The 21,766-nt window shown below is 43.8% G+C and overlaps 1 protein-coding gene across 2 annotated transcripts in view; it reads right to left on the reverse strand.

Moving 5' to 3' along the window:
• CALD1 (caldesmon 1) overlaps nucleotides 1-2,866 on the reverse strand; it is a 238,067-nt gene extending 235,201 nt beyond the window's left edge. The window contains exon 1 of one of the 2 annotated variants that reach the window (XM_077468528.1): nucleotides 2,710-2,866. The gene's annotated coding sequence lies outside the window, so the exon portion shown is untranslated. The remainder of the gene's footprint in view (nucleotides 1-2,709) is intronic. The other variant, XM_077468532.1, reaches the window with a different exon arrangement.
• Between the last annotated feature and the right edge of the window lie 18,900 nt (nucleotides 2,867-21,766).

Below are 21,766 nucleotides of genomic sequence, written 5' to 3' on the forward strand. Positions count from 1 at the left end.
CACATGTGTGTCTTAAAGCGGAGGTCCACCCTAAAATGGACCTCCGCTCATCGGAATCCCCCCCCCCCCCTCCAGCGCCACAATTGGCACCTTTCAGGGGGGAGGGGGGTGCAGTTACCTGGATAATCCAGGTAACTGCACCCACTTCCGGGATAGCTGTCTGCGGAAAGGGGCGTAGATTACGCCCCTTTCCGCAACTGCCCGCCCCTTTGCGCAAGTGCCCCGCTGCCTGCTGGGAAACACACAGTTCCCAGAGGCAGCGGGGACCGTCCGGATTGCGCCGCGCGGCTCGCGCATGCGCAGTAGGGAACCGGGAAATGAAGCCGAAAGGCTCCATTTCCTGATTCCCATACCCAAGATGGCGGCGGCAGGACCCGACAGACGACCTAGCGATCGGCTTCGGGTGCCGACATCGCGGGCGCGCTGGACAGGTAAGTGTCACTATTTTAAAAGTCAGCAGCTGCAGTATTTGTCTTCTTGCAGTAACAGTCCCCCCACTGCCAAGAACATAGTACATAGGCCATCTCTTCACAGCCCTTGTCTCTCTGGCACTGGGAACATGCATGTCCATGCATACCCTAAGGATATCTACCTCTCAGCCCCATTCTCCTACTGCCAAAGGTGTACCCTAAGGCCCACACACTCACTTCTCACAGCCCCAATCTCTCCACTGTCAAGAACATAGAGCACATGCATGCCCTAAAAATGTCTCCTCACAACCCCAATCTCCCTGTTGCCAAGCCCCAAGGAAGTCTCCTCACAGCCCCAGTCTCCCCACATCCTGGAAATATAGTGTGCATGTATGTCCTAAGGATGTCTCCTTGCAGCTCCAGGCTCCCTGCTGCCCAAGTCTGCCTCATGATTCCTGGAGTGCTAAAGTGGCATGTAAAAATAGAGTCTCAGCTGGGAGTATGCACGTCATGGTGGCTTAAGGGAGACCCTGCAAGGCAACAAGGAGTTTGAAAGTTTTGGTGGAGTTTTCCAGTGTCTAATATTTCTAAGGGGCTATGGTGGTGAAATCCTTGCACAAGAATTGCTAGGTCTTACTTGAGATTGAAGAATATACCAGAAGGAGAGGGCTCAACCCTGCTGCAGAAGAAGAAGACCCAAAATGTAGTTGGGAATAATGGTGGGAAGATCTTAGTGCATTAGTCCTTGTGTATGAAACCACAAGATAACTCAACACTACCCAAAACCTAAATGTCTTTTTGGATGGAGTGATACTTTAAGGATGACTATACAAGAGCCAGGGCTGCTTCAAACAATACAAGGAACACACATGATAACTTCAAAATGTTACAAGGTTTTATCTTTATCTAAGCAACCCTCCACAGGCAGAAAAGTAATATTAAACAGCATGCATGGAGGGAATTTCCGAAATCTGGAGCATCGGAATCTGGTACAGCTGTGCATGGTAGCCAATCAGCTTCTAACCGCAGCTTGTTCAATTAAACTTTGACAATAAAACCTGGACGCTGATTGGTTTCTATGCAGAGCTGCATCAGATTTTGCCTCCCGTTTTAGTAAATCCCCCCCATAGTGTTGTTAATTATTCACTTAGGATAATGTCTTTTTAACACTGAGAACGTTCTCTTATTCAGTGGAGCAGTGAAAAATATATGGTCATGAGCACAATGACCCATAACAACCAATCAGATCATTCATTTTAATCAGATCAGTGAGAGATGAATTCTAATTAATTGCTACACTGCTCCCTACCCTCCTCGTATTTAGTTTTAAAGCTGATTCATAAAAATCTGGTGCATTGTAATACAGGACTATATCTGATAACATCCAATCGGGTGTGAGCTTATTTCCTCAAAGCTGCATCAAAGAAATGATTAGTGCACTCTGATTGGTGGCTGTGGACAACACCTTCTTCTTTATTAGTTTCTTATGGCATGGGGTGAAAAATAAAATTTTATTACCCATCTGCTTGTTTTGCACAAAATGAGCCACAAGAACCAGACATGGCTTATATTTTTCAATGGCAAATAGATGTTTGCAGCGACGTCAAAAATGTAAAAGCATGATGCAGAAGATACACATACGATTAAAAAAATATTGGAACAAATGCATTACATAAATGAAATTATAGACAGTTATGTACTCCCGAGCAATGCGTTATGCACTAACCCATGGCAACCAATCAGAAACCATCAGTCTTTGTTTTAGTGGCTCATGGTTGATAAAAGAATTACATCTGATTGGTTGCTTGGAGCTTTCTATTAAATTTGCACCAGGATGCACAAAGAGACCCGTAAACTGCAACATCAAGATACAAAAAAATAAAAACTGCAAGCAATCAAAATATAATTGTTGATTGCTGATAAAAATGGCATCTGAATGGTTGCTATAAGCTGCCTATAACATAAGCACCAGGATGCATAAAAAGACAAATGTGCAGAATAATTCATCCTGTCTTTTAAAGACTTGCAAATTGCAAATTAAACTGGATACACAAAAAAGAAACAATAACAACAAAACAAAAAAAGTAAAAAAAAAGAAGAAGAATTTCAAGAATTTGAAGATAATAGAATTGCCCGGCAACCTCATACATGTTACATTCCTTGCAAACTGGAATATTAAAGATGCATAAAATAAATCAAATCTAAAATAACAAAAAAGAACAATGTAAAGAACTTGTCTGTTGCATCACTTTAAAAAACAAACGTGAATTTGACAGTAGAAGAAATTCAATTGTCTTACCTCTTACGATGAAACGTTTGCAGCTGGAAGGAAGTCACTGGCTGCTTTGGAAAGAGAAGAGAAAAAAAACGACACAGGAGTTGCTTAAAACACAGCTCTATTGAATTAAATTCTCAGACTTTTTTTTTTTTTGTTAGCCACTCCCCGAAAAGAGAAAGAAAAAAAAAAAAAATAGGACTTGCACAAAATGAATCCTTATCCCCTATGTTTACAACTGGCAGCCAGTAACAGTCATTGTCCTCAGCCTAGTCCAACAGGCAGCCAATGGATTTTGTGTAGCAAGAAAAAAAAAAAAAAGAAAAAAAAGGTGGGTTTTAGCTTGAGTGTAGAAAAATGCTTGTCATTCCCTAAGCATGCTCAGAGTCAGCCCTCATCGCAAAACCAAATTTGAACAGCCTGCCAAAAGCTCTAACATGTCCTTTTTTGGTTATGCTTTCCACGGCCTCTGTAAGTAAATCCACTGTCGAGAGGAGATCATAAGAAATCTTAATCCTACAAAAGAAAAAAAATAAATTGGATGTCTTGTGGAACTCCGAAGCAACTTTTTGGCAAAGTTTAGAAATGCAATCGGCCGAAACAAAGGGGCATCGATAAACATAGATCTATAGGCAGAGGAGGGAGAGGAGGAAAAAATGTAGGAGCGGAATTGTTCCTTTGGTTTAAATTAAAGCCACATGTTGCCCCTGGCGTCTATGGCCTATTAAAAAAAAAAAAAAAAAAGGACTTTTCGTAGGCTTGTCTGCCTTCGAGCAGTACAGGAAAAGAACAGTATTGTAATGTCATGCGATTGGCTGCTGTCCCAATAGGTGTCTGTGTAGGCTTGTAACTACTGTCCCACTACTGTACAATGGGAGGAATCATTCATATCCGATGTTTGGGACTAATATGACATTTGTTTATAAGGACCGGGGTGTCCCGGATAAAAGTTAATCCTCTTTCCGACAGAATACATATACTGTACTTACATGCTAGATTATCAGAGGGTAATAAGTCTTTAGGGTTATAGAATTTTTTTAAGGGACCCAATAAATAAAGAGTATATGCATCTTAGTTAAACATGAACAAAGTCTGATCAAAAAATAAATAAAAAAGCTCATATAAGTTTTAATTTTCCAATATTTGTTTTGAAAATATCAAGTACAGAAAATAGAGATGTTGCCAACATTAAAAATGGAATCTCAGTTTATCACCAGTGCAACATAAGAGTACATAAAAAATGAGGACAATAATTATCCAGATAAACATGCGTTGTTCAAACAATAAAATATACAATAAACAACAGCTTAGGCCCCTTTCACACGGGGCGGATCAGTAATGATCCGCCCCGTGATGATCGGCTTGCTCAGCGGGGATCGCTCCTATGTCCCGCTGAGCCGGCGGTGGACAGGGCGGTCTCCGCACACTGTGCAGGGACCACCCTGTCAGATCTCCGCTCTCCTCTATGGGGATCGGATGAGCATGGACCGTCTGTCCGTGTTCATCCGATCCACTCTGCAGACGCATAGAAAAATAGGATTTTCCTCCGTCTGCAGAATCGGACAATTGCGGAGGCGGACGATAGCGGGTGTCTGCGGATGTTTATCCGCAGACACCCGCTATCCCATAGGGATGTATGTATGTCCGTATTTCATCCGCAAACGGATGGATGAAATACGGACATAATGTCCGCATGTGTGAAAGGGGCCTTAGGAAGGTAGGAAACAAAGGTATCTCACGAAAGTGAGTAGACCCCTCACATTTTTGTCAATATTTTATTACATCTTTTTGCTACAATGTAAAGTAGTAAGTGTACAACTTGTATATCAGTGTAAATTTGCTGTCCCCTCAAAATAGCTCTACATGCAGCAATTAATATCTAAACCGTTGGCAACAAAAGTGAAAATGTCCAAATTGGGCCCAAAATGTCAATATTTTGTGTGGCCACCATAATTTTCCAGCACTGCCTTAACCCTCTTGGGCATGGAGTTCACCAGAGCTTCACAAATTGCCACTGGAGTCCTCTTCTACTCCTCTATGATGACATCACAGAGTTGGTGAATGGTAGAGACCTTGCGCTCCTCCACCTTCTGTTTGAGGATGCCCCACAGATGCTCAATAGGGTTTAGGTGTGGAGACATGCTTGGCCAGTCCATCACCTTTACCTTCAGCTTCTTTAGCAAGGCAGTGGTTGTGGAGGTGTTTTTGGGGTTGTTATCATGTTGGAATACTGCCCTGTGGCCCAGTCTCTGAAGGGAGGTGATCATTCTCTGCTTCAATATGTCACAGTACATGTTGGCATTCATTGTTCCCTCAATGAACTGTAGCTCCACAGTGCCAGCAGCACTCATGCAGTCCCAGACCATGACACTCCCACAACCATGCTTGACTATAGGTATGACACACTTGTCTTTGTGCTCCTCACCCGGTTGCCTCCACACATGCTTGAATCAAAATATCTGAATCAAATACATTTATGTTGGTCTCATCAGACCACAGGACATGATTCCAGTAATCCATGTTCTTAGTCTTCTTGTCTTCAGCAAACTGTTTACAGGCTTTCTTGCGCATCATCTTTAGAGGCTTCCTTCTGGGACAAAAGCCATGCAGACCAATTTTATGCAGTGTGCAGCGTATGGTCTGAGCACTGACAGGCTCACTCCCCATCCCTTCAATCTCTGCACAATGTTGGCAGCACTCATACGTCTATTTCCCAAAGACAACCTCTGGATATGACGCTGAGCACGTGCACTCAATTTCTTTGGTCGACCATTGCGAGGTCGGTTTTGAGTGGAAACTGTCCTCTGGCTGTATTTTTAAGGTTGTTGTCCCGCTGGAAGGTGAACCGCCACTGCAGTCTCAAGTCTTTTGTAGACTCTAATGCCGCGTGCACACGACCAGACTTTTTGACAGCAAAGGTCTGACGGAACGAGTCAGTCGGACAATTCGATCGTGTGTGGGCTCCATCGGATCTTTGCTTGCCAGAATTCCGGCAGACTTTAGAAATAGAACATGTTTTAAATTTTCCCACCGGAACTCCACCGGACCGAGAAATCCGTTCGTGTGTGTGCTAGTCCGACGGACAAAAACCGACGCTAGGGCAGCTATTGGCTACTGGCTATGAACTTCCTTATTCTAGTTCGGTCGTACGTCATCACGTTCGAATCCATCAGACTTTGGTGTGATTGTGTGTGTCCAAGTCCGTTCATTCGGAAAGTCCGTCGGAAAGACCGTCGAACCTAGTCCCTCGAAAAGTCCGGTCATGTGTACGCGGCATAACAGGTTTTCTTCTAAGATTGCCCTGTATTTGGCTTCATCCATCTTCCCATCAACTCTGACCAGCTTCCCTGTCCCTGCTGAAGAAAAGCATCCCCACAACATGATGCTGCCACCACCATGTTTCACGGTGGGGACAGTGTGTTCAGGGTGATGTTCAGTGTTAGTTTTCCGCCACACATAGAGTACTTTTAGGTGAAAAAGTTATATTTTGGTCTCATCTGACCAGAGCACCTTCTTCCACATGTTTGCTGTGTCCCCCACATGGCTTCTCACAAACTGAAATTTGGACTTCTTATGGTTTTCTTTCAACAATGGCTCTCTTCTTATCACTCTTCCATAAAGATATCAAGAGATTTGGTATGGGGGTATTGGGGTAGCCAATACCCCCATACCAAATCTCTTGATATCTAAGATTTGTGGATGATGGTACTTGGTATTTGCATATTTACCAGAGGCAATACTCGTAACTCTTTGAATTACTCTTCCATAAAGTCCAGATTTGTGGAGTGTAAAAAAGAAAACTGCGCTGTATGCAAACCTAATAATTCTAGCTGAAACTCAAAGTGAAATACACACAAATAAAGATAGATAGAAAGTGAGCTGCGCTCTCAAAGTTACATATTAACCAAATATGTATACAAACAAAAAAAAATTAATAAATTAAAAAATAATGGTAATAAGTCTCAAACAATGAAACGTGTAACATATATAAAGTCCTCCAGTGGACAGTGAAACCTTGAAAATTCCTCCAATGGAAAATGGACAGACAGCAAAAGTTTGGTAAGAATCTTGAGACTTTATAGGACGGACAGAGTGAATCCACCACTGCACAAGTTTTGACACTTATAGCTAATACCCAGCCTTGTCCTCCAGGGACTTCAGATGTCTGGTCAAGCCATATGACGCAGTAAGCAGTTGATCCAAAAGATGGTTGAAGGCACAGCTTGTGGATCCACACACAATGTAAAGGAGATGTTGTTAAAGATGTAAAGGTCAAACATATACCTCCAAAGGCATTCAGAGACAAAGCCAGGAATATCACTGGAGCCAGCACTCCTATCCTATGAAAGCAGAAGAGGCACTGACAGGCAGAGTGCAGCAGTATCAGTATTAGGCTGGATTCACACCTATGCATTTTTAGTGCTTTTTTCATTTTGCAGATTTGCACTACAGAACGTGTTTCATAGGAAACCATGTTAAATGGACTGTAGTGCAAATCTGCAAAATCTGCAAAATGCAAAAAGCACTAAAAATGCATAGGTGTGAATCCAGCCTTAGGCACCGGCTTGACCAGACATCTGAAGTCCCTGGAGGACAAGGCTGGGTATTAGCCACAAGTGTCAAAACTTGTGCATTCGGTAAGCATGCACTCTGTGCAGTGGTGGATTCACTCTGTCCGTCCTATAAAGTCACAAGATTCTCACCAAACTTTTGCTGTCTGTCCATTTTCAATTGGAGGAATTTTCAAGGTTTCACTGTCCACTGGAGGACTTTATATATGCTTCACAATTCATTGTTTGGGACTTATTACCATTATTTTTTAATTTATTCTTTTTTTTTTTTTGTATACATACTGTATTTGGTTAATATGTCACTTTGAGTTCGCAGCTCACTTTCTATCTAACCAGATTTGTGAAATGCACGACTAACAGGTGTCCTATAGACAGATTCTCCTACCTGATCTGTGGATCTCTGTAGCCTCTCCAGGGTTACCATGGACCTCTTGGCTGCTTCTCTGATTAATGCTCCCCTTGCCATGCCTGTTGTTTTAGGTGGACGGTCATGTCTTAGGAGTTTGTGCCATACTCTTTCCATTTGTGGATGGTGGATTGAGCAGTGCTCTGTGAGATGTTTAAAGCTTGGGATTTTTTTTTTATAACTTAAACCTGCTTTAAACTTTGCCACAACTTTATCCCTGACCTGTCTGGTGTGCTCCTAGGCCTTCATGATGCTGTTTGTTCACTAAGGTTCTCTAACAACTCTCTGAGGGCTTCACAGAACAGCTGTATTTATACTGAGATTAAATTACACACAAATGGAATCTATTTACTAATTAGGTGACTTCTGAAGGCAATTGGTTCCACTAGATTTTAGTTAGGGGTATCAGAGTAAGACCCCATACACACTATTAGATTTTTTGCAGATTTGTGTCTCCAGATTTACCAAAACCATATAATATGGGGTCAAATCTTAAGAGTTTCAATTTGTATGCAATCAGGCAGGCAATTTCATTACATGGTTTTGGTATATCTGAAGATAAAAATCTGCAGAAAATAGAATAGTGTGTATGGGATCTAAAGGAGGCTGAATACAAATGCATGCCACACTTTTCAGATGTTTATTTGTAAAAAATGTTGAAAGTCATTTATCATTTACCTTCCACTTTACAATTACCGTATTTATCGTGGTATAACACGCACCGGCGTATAACACGCACCCCAAGTTTAGGAGGGCATTTTAAGGAAAAAAGTTTTAGGAGGAAAGTTTAAGGAAAAAAAAACTTACATTTAAATGCCCGTCAATGCAGCCTTATCAGTGTGCATCTGCAGCTTTGTCCATCATTGCAGAATGATCAGTGTCATTTGCAGCTTGCCAGTGTCATTTCCAGTTTGCCCAGCGCCGTTTGCAGCCTTGCCCATGTTTAAATATCCTCCGGCCGAGACAGACCAAGCGAGAGCCGCCGAAAAAGACCGAGCGCCACCAAAAAAGACCGAGCCGTCTGCTCGGCTCCGCTCGTAGTCCCGCTACCCTGCTGTTTCTGGAGCGAGAGCTGCCGAAAAAGACTGAGCCGACTCTACTGTGTATTCGGCTTGGCTCGGCTCGCAGTCCCACCCAGTATGCCGAGCCGAGCCGAGTACACAGTACAGTAGGCTCGGTCTTTTTCGGCAGCGCTCGCTCCAGAAACAGCAGGGAGACGGGACTACGAGCGGAGCCGAGCAGACGGCTCGGCCTTTTTCAGCGGCGCTCGGTCTTTTTCGGCGGCGCTCTGTCTTTTTCGGCGGCGCTCAGTATTTTAGACTCACAGACAGTGGGGATCGGCATATAACACGCACCCACGACTTTCCCCCGATTTTAAGGGGGAAAAAGTGCATGTTATACACCGATAAATACGGTATGTGCCACTTTGTGTTGGTCTATCATATAAAATCCCTATAAAATACATTTACGTTTTTGGTTGTAACATAGGGTTGCCACCTCATCCTTTTAAAACTGAACACATATTAATTACACAGGTTCTGTGGCTGATTAAGGTGGTAATTAAACTCACTTGATGACTCATCTGCATTAAATTAGCCTCAGAACCTGTGTAATTAATTTATGTTTGGGTTTAAAGGAATGAGGCGGCAACCCTATTGTAACATGATAAAATGTGGAACATTTCCGGGGGTATGAATACTTTTTCACGGCACTGTAAGTATAAGGAGAGGCTGGGGGGGAGCTGCTCCCAAACGTTTTTTTATCTTAACCACTTGCAGACCGGACCATTTTGCTGGTCAAAGACCAGACCACTTTTTGCGATTCGGCACTGCGTCGCTTTAACTGACAATTGCGCGGTCGTGCGACGTGGCTCCCAAACAAAATTGACGTCCTTTTTTTCCCACAAATAGAGCTTTCTTTTGGTGGTATTTGATCACCCCTGCGGTTTTTATTTTTTGCGCTATAAACAAAAATAGAGCGACAATTTTGAAAAAAAGGCATTATTTTTTACTTTTTGTTATAATAAATATCCCCCAAAAATATATAAAAAAACATTTTTTTCCCTTAGTTTAAGCCGATATGTATTCTTCTACATATTTTTGGTAAAAAAAATCGCAATAAGCAATTATTGATTGGTTTGCGCAAAAGTTATAGCGTTTACAAAATAGGGATAGTTTTATAGCATTTTTATTAATAATTTCTTATTATTTTTTTTTTACTAGTAATGGCGGCGATCAGTGATTTTTATTGTGACTGCGACATTGTGGGGCGGCATTGAATATTGGACGTACCTGTACGCCAATATGCCTGCCCGTGCCATTCTGTCGACGTACATCGTTGTGCGCTGGTCGGGAAGTGGTTAAAGCGGAGTTCTGCTAAAAAACAAAAAAAACAAATTGAAAGTCACCAGCTACAAATACTGCAGCTGCTGACTTTTAATAATCAGACACTTACCTGTCTCAGGGTCCAGCGATGCGAGGGAGCAAAGCCCCGTTCGTCTCCTCCTCCTCTCTGCAGCGCCAGCATTGTAACTGTGGGCACCTGGCTGTGGCTTCACAGCCGGGCACCCACTGCGCATGTGCCAGCCGTGCGCAGTGAGTGGCCGGGCAATCGTCTGGGACCTATAATGTGTCCCAGATGATTGCCGAGAGGGAGGGGGGAGAGGTGATCTCCCTTCCGGTGACGCGGTGTGCTGGGAAGAAGTGGGAGCTGGGACCCTCTGAAAAGAGGGTACCGACTCTCCCCCCCAAAAAAATGACATGCCAAATGTGGCATATCATGGGGTCACCTCCCTTAAAGCGGAAGTTCCATTTTTGGGTGGAACTCCGCTTTAAAGTATTACTAAACCCACAACTGTAAAATCAGTGTGTATATGCAGTAAAGCATGCTTCTTATACTCACTGTGGAGCCTAAGAGATTAATCCTCTACATTGTGTAAAAAGGCTGTTTGATCCTGTCTTCTCTGCTCCTCCCCTTTCTCCATTGACCCCAATCCATCTTCTGATAGAACAGAGCCTTGGAGTCTCTCTGCACATGCTCAGTTTGAAGGGTATTGCTACAGAGTTTTGTTTTTTTCTTGGGAGGGTGCATGTGATCAGCACAGGGCCAACCAGCACCATACAGACAGAGGGTTAGTGTTCCTGAAGCCTCATAGGACAGTCAGAGTGGAATATAATCTCCTCCTACAAGCTTTAACCAAACACTGATAGACATCACAAGACTGTTATATACTGCTGATGAGAAAAGGTATTTTAGCAGTTATGTTTAATAAAATTATTGTATTTCCATGTTCTATGTACCGTAGGAGACCAGACATAGTGAATGCAGGGGCCTGGGTTTAGTAACACTTTAAAGCATAGAATGCATTAAGGTAAAAAAAACATCTACCTTTAGAACCACTTCAACTTGTTTTTTAAATCTGCAGATTTCAGTAAAATAATACCTGGTGACCCTGCCCTGCAGGTACTTGTTCAGGCACTAATAGTATGACAACGCTCTCTCCTTGTTTCTCAATTGTGCTCCTGTGTTGTCACCCTGTCACGCATTCTCCCATTGGAGACCTTGCTGTAGCACATTGCATAGGTATGGTACGCTGTGGTCACCATCATAAAAACCTGACAAATTCCACGCAGCCATCTCTAGAATGCATGTGGACAGGAAGTGAATGCAAAGAGGCTGCAGGAGAGCAGACGCTCTGAGACGCATCAAATGATGAAAATAAAGTTTAACCATATATTATTTTGCAATAAATCTTAGCTGTCTATAAAACACAGGAGGGGGATTTACTAAAACTAGTGCACTCAGAATCTGGTGCAGCTGTGCAGGGTAACCAATCAGCTTCTAACTTCTATCATAAAGATGTCCCCTTAGGGGAGGGGCCAATAATATATAGTCCACTATTCCACCATAACTAAACAATCGAAAAGACTCCCAGAGAAAAAAGCAGGTATCACAAGTAATATAAGTAAATGCAAAAAATAACTTTATTAATGGACATCAATCAGTATCAAAATGAATAGAAATTGTTACCCCTCCCACCACAGTATTAAAAAGTGACAACTGTGTCATTAGTAAAAAAGTTATTTTTGCAATTATTCATACTATTAGTATTACCCGTGGTACCTGCTTTTTTCTCTGGGAGCCTTCCCAATTTTTTTACTCTAACTTCAGCTTGTTCAATTAAAGCGGGATTCCGCTCTTTTTTTTTTTTTTCTTACCTGTGTCACAGGTGGGCAACTGCTACCTTCGCTTAGCATCCACGTCCGGCGTTTTTTTGACCCCCGGCGCGACGATTCTTTTCCTCGGGATGACTTTTAAAAAAGTGCTCTGGCGTTTTACATTTTAAGTGTGGGCGTCTGAAGCCCACAGGCATTTACTTCCTGTATATCGATGACACTCGGCTCCCAGCATGCTCCGCTCCATCTTGCGCATGCTCAGTGATAGCAGTGGTAATGGCAGATACAGCTGCCTGCCCACTTTAAAAATGGCAAATTCGGACACGCCCTCGTCACGTGACCGGCGTCCTAACGAAATCTCACGAGATTTCGCAATTTCATTGTCCCCCCATGGATTCTTGGGAAATAGCTTAGAAATTTCCCAGGGACCATTGCGAGGACGATAACCACGCCTACTCCCACGGGAGGACAACCCGGAAATCAGCAGAAACATCTGAAATAAAAGGTAAGTAAAGAATATTTTTTAGGTAAGTATTCGATCTGGTGATTTTAATAATATGAAGTTTCATTTTTAGGTACCAAACCGCTTTAAACTTTGACAATAAGCCCTCGTTCACATTGAAGCGATTTGTCATGCGATTTGACAGGTCCAAAAGTCGCAGCCTATTGCCAGCAATGGCAGCGTCTCAATCGCTGAGATGCCGACTTTGGAGCACCTCATCGATTCGCAAATCGTAGTTCCTATACTACTTTTGCCGATTTTGGGTGTGACTTCAGTAGACATCTGTGCATAAAGCCGCACAGATGTCTTTCAAGTCTCACTCGAAGTCGCATGGACTGTGAGGGCTTAAAGCTAGAAGCTGATTGGTTACTATGCACAGCTGCACCAGATTCTATGTGCATCAGTTTTAGTAAATCTAAGTGGTTTAGCAAGATAAGCCCTGGCTCACACTATGAATCACATCACATTCCTGTGTAATTCACATTCGATTCAATGCAATGCCGAATTAGCCTATTCATTTTGAATGGGCTCAAATCGCTCAGCATCGCACCAAAGTAGTACAGGCACCAATTTTAGAAAAACGCGGCAACTGGATTGCACAGTTGTTTTGTACTGTGCAGTCCGGTGCAGGTAAACGCACAGAATTTGCAAACTGCGTTTGGTGTGACCTTAGCATTGCACTGACACTCGCTGCGGATCACAAGGGTAGTGCGTTTTTAACACGGTGTGGGAAATGCACTTGGAGCATGGTTTCCCACACTGGGTTCTAATGTTAACTGGGGCTAAATCTAGGGCTCGTTCACATGGGTAGCCACGGGATAGTAAAATCAGGTGCCCAAGCCTATTATTTCTAGCCTACTCCTATTAATCTGAATAATCTCAATGTTTCCAAACGTACTTTGTGGAGATCCCACACATTTGCTGCTTTTATTCTTTTTTTAATTCTGTGAAGCGTAATCACTATGTCCTGTGAGTAGGCACTGCTGTGTCACACATGTCACAGAACCTGTCTTCAAGAGGCGGAGTCAGTACAGGAATCACTGCTTGCAGGCAGCAAGGTACCATGGGATATGTAGTCCTTTGAAATTGAAAGTAAACAACAGAGGAGAAGCTGCAAAGCATGCTGGGAGTCCAGGAAGTTGTGAAAAGACAAGGCCATCAGAATGGCAGAACTCACAACATGAAATGAGAGTTTTTTTAAGCTGATATTGGATTGTCAAATATAACTAATGTTTGTATTGTTATGCTGTGTTATAAAATGAAAGTGTATGCTGTGACTATAGAACTTCTATAACTCAAACCAAACATATTCATATCTCTCTCTTTATATTCATATAGCGATCATAGGTAGGGTATCAAATTTTATTATATATTTTCCAGTGAAGTTGATAAAAAAACGATTTCAGATCATGTAAAAGTCTTAGTGATCTTTCATTTGCTCTTTAGGATCCTTTCACACGGGCGGTCCGCCTGGCGGACTCGGCTTTGCTCATCGGGGCATCGCTCCACTGATCCCCGCTGAGCAGGTGGATGACAGGTTTGTCTCCACTCACTGTGCTGTGACGGATCTGTCGGAGTCCCGCTCTCCTCTATGGGAGATCGGATGAAAACTGACCGCCTATCTGTTTTCATCTGAGCCCATCCGATCCGCCAGACGGATGGAAAATAGGGTCACCATCCATCTGGATTTCACAGACAAGATTAATCGCAGCGTTGTCAGCGGACATGTCACCACTGACATCGGCTGCCCCATAGGGATGAAAGGAGGCTCCAATCAAGTCCGCCTGAAAAACTGACAAGCAGACCTGATTGGAAAGCCTGTGTGAAAGGGGCCTTACTTAACCACTTAAGATCCGGAGTAGTGGTGATCATTGTTAAAAGGAATAATGGTAACTGACATGAAAGACTTTAAAGTAGAACTCTGGGCAAAAACTTTTTTCCAAGTCCTTGTTGCTAATCTCCTACCTTCACTGACTATGCCATCCATCTTCTGAGCTCTGTAGTTCCTCTGGAATAGCATGCTGAATTTGAAGTAAAACCATTATTACTGCCCTGTGATTTCCTGTTTGTAAGAACAGTGGCTGCCATTCCTCCTGTACCCTCAGCAACCGGTCTTGGCACTTCCCATTTGTAGTTCTATCTACAGAAAGCAGGGACTTGCACTTCTGCCCTGCTTGCTGTAGTGGGCGGAGGGATCTCACAGACCCCGATCTGTACCGCCCATGGAGATGGTCCTCCTCCTCTGCTCCCTGCCAGCACTTACCACCCTCAACACCCCCGTCCCCCACCCCAGCCTGCCCACCCATCATTTGTCAGTACAGCAGGGATCGTTTAGAAGATACCAGCCAGCTGGATGACAGAGCGGAGATCTCCCGCTGTGACAGCTCTTGTATGTAAAACACCGGTCGCCATAAAGTCTCTCTTCCAGGAACAGCTTTGGACCAGGGTGCTGTCTATCACAAAGCTGGTCCAGGAGGCGGGACTTTATGGTAAACCACTGTTTCACATATAAAATCTGTCACAGCGGGAGATCTCCGCTCTGTCATCTGGCCGCCTCCCCTAATGATCCCTGCTGCACATATAGATGAGACTGGACTTATGGGCACTGATAGGCTACACTGATGAGCACTGATAAGCTGCACTGGTGGGCACTGATAAGCTGCACTGATGGGCACAGATAGGCTGCAATGATGGGCACTGAGGGGGCACTGATAAGGCTGCACTTATGGGCACTGATAAGCTGCACTGATGAGGCGGCACTGATGAAGCTGCACTGATGGGCACTAAAGCGGCACTGATGAGGCTGCACTGATGGACACAGATGAGACTGCACTTATGTGCATGGATGGGCACAGATAAGCTGCATTGATGGGCGCAGATAGGCTGCACAGATAAGCTGCACTTCTAGGCACTGATGAGGCGGCACTGATGAAGCTGCACTGATGCGCACTGATGAGGCTGCACTACGGTGGCACTGATGGTCACTGATGAAGCTGCACTGATGGTCACTGATGAGGCTGCACTGATGGGCACAGATGAGACTGTACTTATGGGCACAGATAGGTTGCACTGATAAGCTGCACTAATAAGCTGCACTGAGGGGGCACTGATAAGGCTGCACTTATGGGCACTGATAAGTTGCACTGATGAGGCGATACTGATGAAGCTGCACTGATGAGGCTCCACTAAGGTGGTGCTAATGGGCACTGATGAAGTTGCACTGATGGGCACTGATGAGCCAGCACTGATGGGCACAGATAAGCTGCACTGATGGGCACAGATAAGCTGCACTGATGGGCACTGCAGCGGCACTGATAAGCTGCACTGATGGGTACTGATGAGGCTGCACTGATAATCTGCACTGATGGGTACTGAGGTGGCACTGATGAGGCTGCACTTATGGGCACTGATAAGCTTGCTTATTAGTTTGACCTGTGATTGGCTACAGATAATCACATGGTATAGGGTGGCAGGTACCATGTGATAGCTGTGGGCCAGTCACAGCATCACTATAGCAAGCAATTATGAATAGAAGCCATTCATGACTATTTTGTTTACATACAACCATGTGATTGCTGTGATCACATGATACCCTGGCCACCTTGATCTGACACAGCGGTCAGAGAATCAAGTCTCTGCACCCCCAGGGGGCTCACATATGCACCGCAATGTACCAGTACGTTGTGATGCCTGCAGCTGCCACCGGCTCACAGTAAATGTACTGTAGCTGCTTACTTTTAATAAGGGCACTTACATGTCCAGCGAGCCCGCAATGTTGCCCTAAAGGCCAATCCATCCATCAGATCGGCTGTCGGCGCCACCATCTTAACGAAGGGAAACAGTCAGTGGAGCCTTGCGGCTTCACTGCCGGTTTCCTACTGCACATGCGCGAGTCGCTTGTGAACGCCCCGTTGTGTTCTGGGACACACACATGTCCCAGAAGGCAACAGGGCTGCTCGCCAAAGAAGAGGAAGTGCCGCGGAATAGGAAGAGGCTGATTAGGAAGACTGCCTAGCAACAAGGGTTTCTGGTAAGTTAAAAAATATATATATTTTTTATATTGTTTTAAGAATATTAATGCTAGTTTTTTTTTTTTTTTCTTAGGGTGGCCCTCTGCTTTAGATGTGAATCCTCACATTGTAAAACAACCCATTCAGGTTAAAATAGAAATGAATGGCAAACATTGTTGTATATAAAAAGAATTATAAATACTTTTTTCCCCTTTTTTAATATAAGTGATCACTCACTGTTAATTGTTCTCAGCTGCATAAGGGGGGGGGGGCAGCAGCACGCTGGTCTTCCTAGTGAATGACTGTGCAAGAGGAGGAGGCTTATCAGGACAAGGAGGAGAGCAGGCTGAGTTCTAGTGTTAATTTTTAATAGGAAAGAAGAGGGACTGACAGGAACACCAGGGATTTCACACAAAAGAAATAATACAAAGAGAACAGAATACTTTTTCATACAAGAACATGGTACAGCAGACACATATCAGTAACATGAAATGTTGGGGTAACATATTCTTTCAGTAATGTGTAGGTATAACACTTCCAGGTATTTATTACTTATGACAGAGACTACAGCACTACCCCTGTCCTTGCTTTCAACTGCTTTTCGCTGCGGAAGGAGGACGCCATCTTTATTCAGGCATGATTCAGGGTCCCCCTCTGCTTCCTGCACTGAGGTGCCAGAGATAACACAATTGTAAATCCTGGTGTCTGTACAGTTCTTGGCTGTGTTCATAAAAGTCTGATGCAGATCAGCCCCTGCTGCAGACTCTGTCTATGTTACTAGCTAGAAAGTTACAGTGTTGCAACAGTTCAATGAATTGGAGAGTGGTGATGGAGGAAATGCTTCCTTGTGTCTGCAGCAGACTGATGACGTAATTTCAGTCTAGGCAAAGTCACTGGACTAGAGCTTCAGAACGGCTTTGTAAAATATTTGTAAAAACTCAAATTTCCTTTTTACATTTTTGGACTGAGTGAGGAAATATTAAAGCTCTTGGCTGGAGTTTAGCTGTCTGTGTCTCCGCTGGGGAGGGTCACCATTATTTCTCGTAGTGACTGTTGTCAAACAAATCAGAACAGTGCAGCTGCTATTACTATTGCTATAGACACAGAAAAATATCATGTGTACAAAGTACAGAGTATGGCCCGAACAATCATACTATACACAAAACAATTTAGTTATACATACATACAGCTCAGCAATTACAATTGCTCCAAAAATGTTATTGTTTTCACACATACAGGAGAGGAATAAACATTTTCCACTGGGGGCACTTGGGGTGACAACTGTCTCAGGCCTTGTTTACACTTGCTGTTAGGGTGGTAAAACCATGTGGTTGAGCCATGGTTTTGCTGCCCTAGCACCCCCCCCCCCCCCACTCCCCCTCATGCTGCAAAGGCAGCAGCTAGGAGCATACACATTTTGCTTTGCATCACAGCACAACAACAAAAAGTATCCCCGCCGCTGCATTCAGTGGGCAGTACCCCCAGAGCGAGCCTGCAGATGTGCAAGCAGCTTGCTATGGGGCACCGAGAAGAGGAGGACCCCCTGAAGCGCTGGCAGGGGGACCCTAGAAGAAGAAGTTTGGGTCTGTTCTGTGCAAAACCATTGCACAGAGCAGGTAAGTATGATTGTTTTTAATTATAGATGTAGCAAATGGACTACAACTGTAAAGCACGGTATCCTGGGTCTTTCTATGCCTCACCTGTCCCTATAGTTCTCAGTGTATCAGGTGACAACATATTTGTGTGCCCAGCAGAAAGGATTGCGGGATGAGAAGTTCTCCTGCCAGATAATTGTTATACCTGAATATGTGTCCATACTACATATCCCAGGGATCTTTCCTGCTGTTAGGAAGATTGCTGGGAGTAGCTATAAAAGAAGCGAGGCGCTCTCTTCCTCCCTGATGCAAGATGAACCTCTCCGTGAAACATGGGAGGGAACAGTCATGGCCTACCACATGGAGTTCCACCCTCCAACCCGTAACCTGAGGAGCCGAGCTCTTTCGTTTGCTGTCGGACATCCTTCCAGCATCACTCCGGTCGCCTGCCTTTTCGGTGTGTGTCAAGCTTCACATCTGGAGATCGAGACAGCGGATCCACTGCACGAGTTTCGCTACCCAAGTTCTTGTCTGGAAGACATCAGAGCGGTCTGGTCGTTGAAGAGAGGACAACCTTTATCCATCCTTTGTCATGGTTACACTAGGACACCTTGCACAGACACCTTCACGCCAGGAATACTTTACTGAATTAATTTGAATATTGTGCTTAAGACAACCCTAGCCTTCCACACTACAAGAAATCCACTGTTTACCACTACACCTAATCATATTACAGTTAACGAGTTCCTACATACCGGTGAGGAACATCAGATCTGCAACGTGGACTTTATTGTCATTACTGATAAAAGGGCCCCTTATAGTATCATTCTTAAAACTGCTCTCCCTCCTTATGATAGCTGTATTGGCTGGCCAGATTCCATCTCTTTCAGTGTCAGTACAGTGAGTTAGCTGTAACATCCTTTTAGGAGGTAACCCTATTTCTCAAGGAAGTGTTTATACATTATTGTCTTTATTAATATTGTCTTGTGCCTTTTTGGAGGAATTCTTTCCTGAGTTGGCGCTGTTGCCAAAACTCAGCAGATCTATTACCTTCCCCTCCCTTTGGTAACAACCTTCTTCATTATTGGTTCCAGTCTTAGAACCTAAATACACAAAGGGTCTGATTTATTACTTGACAGCATACAAGGTTGTCTGAACGGCCGTGCAGATGAGCAGGTAATTCTAAGCAGTCCTCTAGGGCAGTATTCTCCAAACTGTGGCTTGGGGGCCAAATGCTGCCCTCTCTTTGCCTTTATCTTTGCCCTTGCCCTTGGCGCACTATTCCTCCCACTGGTACAAGACAGTATTCTGCCATCTGACACCAACAATGGGGCACTATTCCTCCCACTGATACGAGACACTAATTTGTAATCTGACGCCAACAATGGGGCATCATTTCTCTCATTGACACTAATAATAGGGCACTATTTTTCCCATTGATACGAGACACTATTCTGCCATCTGACACCAACAATGCGGCATCATTTCTCTCACTGACACCAATAATGGGGCACTATTCCTCCCTATGATACCAATGATGGGACTCTATTCCTCCCTCTATTCTATTCCTACCAAATGTGATGATGTTTACTCCCACTAATGACAGGAAGATTTCCACTCCTGATCGCCAAACTCTGGCCCCCCTAAAGTCTAAAGGACAATAAACCGGTTCTTTCTTTTGAAAGTTTGGAGACCCCTTCTCTAGGGGGACGTGCTACATAAAAAAATAATTCTAGGCTTTACAATCACTTTATCATGGCATGTGAGATTTCACAGGCAGCATCGCCATTTAGATCAAGGGGACAACAGTGCAACCAGCCATTGCTCCGTGTGTCTTATGGATGCATAGAGCAGGGCTCAGGAGCGAGCACGCACCAGTGACCCCATAGCAAGCGGCTTGCTATTGGAGGCACAGATCGTGGGGGAGGTGCCAGCAGCGCCGGCAGGGGACCTGAGAAGAGGAGGGCTGCTCTGTGCAAAACAGACATGTTTGTTATTTAAAAAAAAAAAAGAAAAGCCAAACCTGTAATACCATTTAAACTTGTTATGTTGTGCATTCTTATACAAGGAACAATTGCACAGAATGGTGCTGATTCATCAAAATAATGAAAATAAGCACAATATTTGATCACTTGACTATAGTGACCAATCACGATTTTTGTTTTACTTTTTATCAAATGAAAGGTGAATCCTGATTGGTCACTGGAGAAAACACTTCAATTCTGTGCTCCTTTCTTTTCTCCAGTTTTGATGTTTGTATCTTTTTATCAGAAGAGCTTCGCAGTCAAGGAAATCACACACATTTTTAGAGCCTACTAAGAGCCATAACAAACAATTTAAGACATTCTTTCAATGCTCCCAGGGATTACTGGGTCTAAAGAAAAACAATCATCAACATGTTGTAGAATTCTATTTATGTTTAAACACATAAGCAGCTCTAATACGCCTGGATTTTTAAACAGATTTTAATGTAGATTGCTTTGCGTTGTGTTGACAGTGAGGAGTACAGTGCTGGTTTTGATATTAGCTTTTAAACTGAACTCCAGACAAACATCTAAATAGATAGATATAATACATATAAAGGAGCTGCTTTACCTGCCAAAGGATTTGGATTTCTGTCCTGACTGTCCTGAGATTTACACAGCTCTGCCACACAGCACAGCCTTGTCTGGCAGGTCAGGAAATCTGTAGTTAAAGCGGAACTTCTCCCTTGCTCCTCTTCCACATTTGGCACTTTTTTTTGGGGGGGGGGGGGGGGCTGCCTTCTGTTTCCTAGTCACCCACAGCTGTCCAGGATGGTCCCCAGGATTTGGACACCATGGTGGAATGCAGTGCACAGGCTCCATCTCAAGTCACACTACGCAAGCATCAATGCAAAAAAGCATTACTGCCCATCGGAATGCTCTGCGCTGTGCAACATATGCAACAAAACCTTTTTTTTAGCACATCGGCGAGAACTGAAGCCATAGGGCATAAGTCAAAATGCCTTTGGGACTGCATTGGGAGGAGTTTCCCGATACAGTCTAATGGTATAAACAAGGCCCAAACCTAGCTTTGAAGTGGTATATGCAGGACAGTATGCCACCTCGTGTCGCGAAGGAGCTGAGTCTCAATTTTGCATGGCACTAAGCTCCCCATTCCAAGCGTAGCAATTATGGGGAGTTGGGGGTACTTGTGTGAACAAGGCCTGACAATACAATCTATGCTGCTTCTTCAAGTTTGTAAAGTATGTGCAATGAATAAGTGCTTTAAAGAGCCTTGCCGTGCCAACTGCATGTAGATTTCAAACTGGCACTGAAACAATTCCAAAGTGGCAAGACAGCCCAGGCTTATGGGACTTCGGGCTATATAACATGTGGCATAAGATAGAAGCCATGAAAGTAGGATGAAACCATGATGTGTGCTCTGTCTTTAATGTCTATGTATACCTAAACATGGCAGATCCAAAATACTCTCTGGACACAAAATTAAGACTTTCAAAAAGATTGGCTTCAACCTACAATTCAAGTGTACCTTCAGGAAAAGATTCCTTTTTTAACTATAATTTATCCAGAGAATTGATGTCTAATGTTTGCCGACTACATCCGGATGGTGACTGGGAATGCTTTAAATGGTAACTTTATTTTTCTGGGTACTAGTGTCGTCCATGAGCTTTTGGTCACTCATATTTAGAGTTCAGACTCTGGCATATGTAATGATCCTGGGGTTTATTCACCCCTCCTGTCTTCTCATCACAAAGGTTGCATTGGAGCTCTAATTATAGAAATAAGCTAATGTTGACTTGATTTTCAAGGTGCAAGCTCGTAGGCTGTCATCCTGGTC

This window comes from Lithobates pipiens, unplaced genomic scaffold (genome assembly GCF_037356315.1).
Source record: "Lithobates pipiens isolate NorthernLeopardFrog02 unplaced genomic scaffold, aLitPip1_a1.2 Scaffold_8, whole genome shotgun sequence".
Taxonomy (NCBI): Eukaryota; Metazoa; Chordata; class Amphibia; order Anura; family Ranidae; genus Lithobates; species Lithobates pipiens.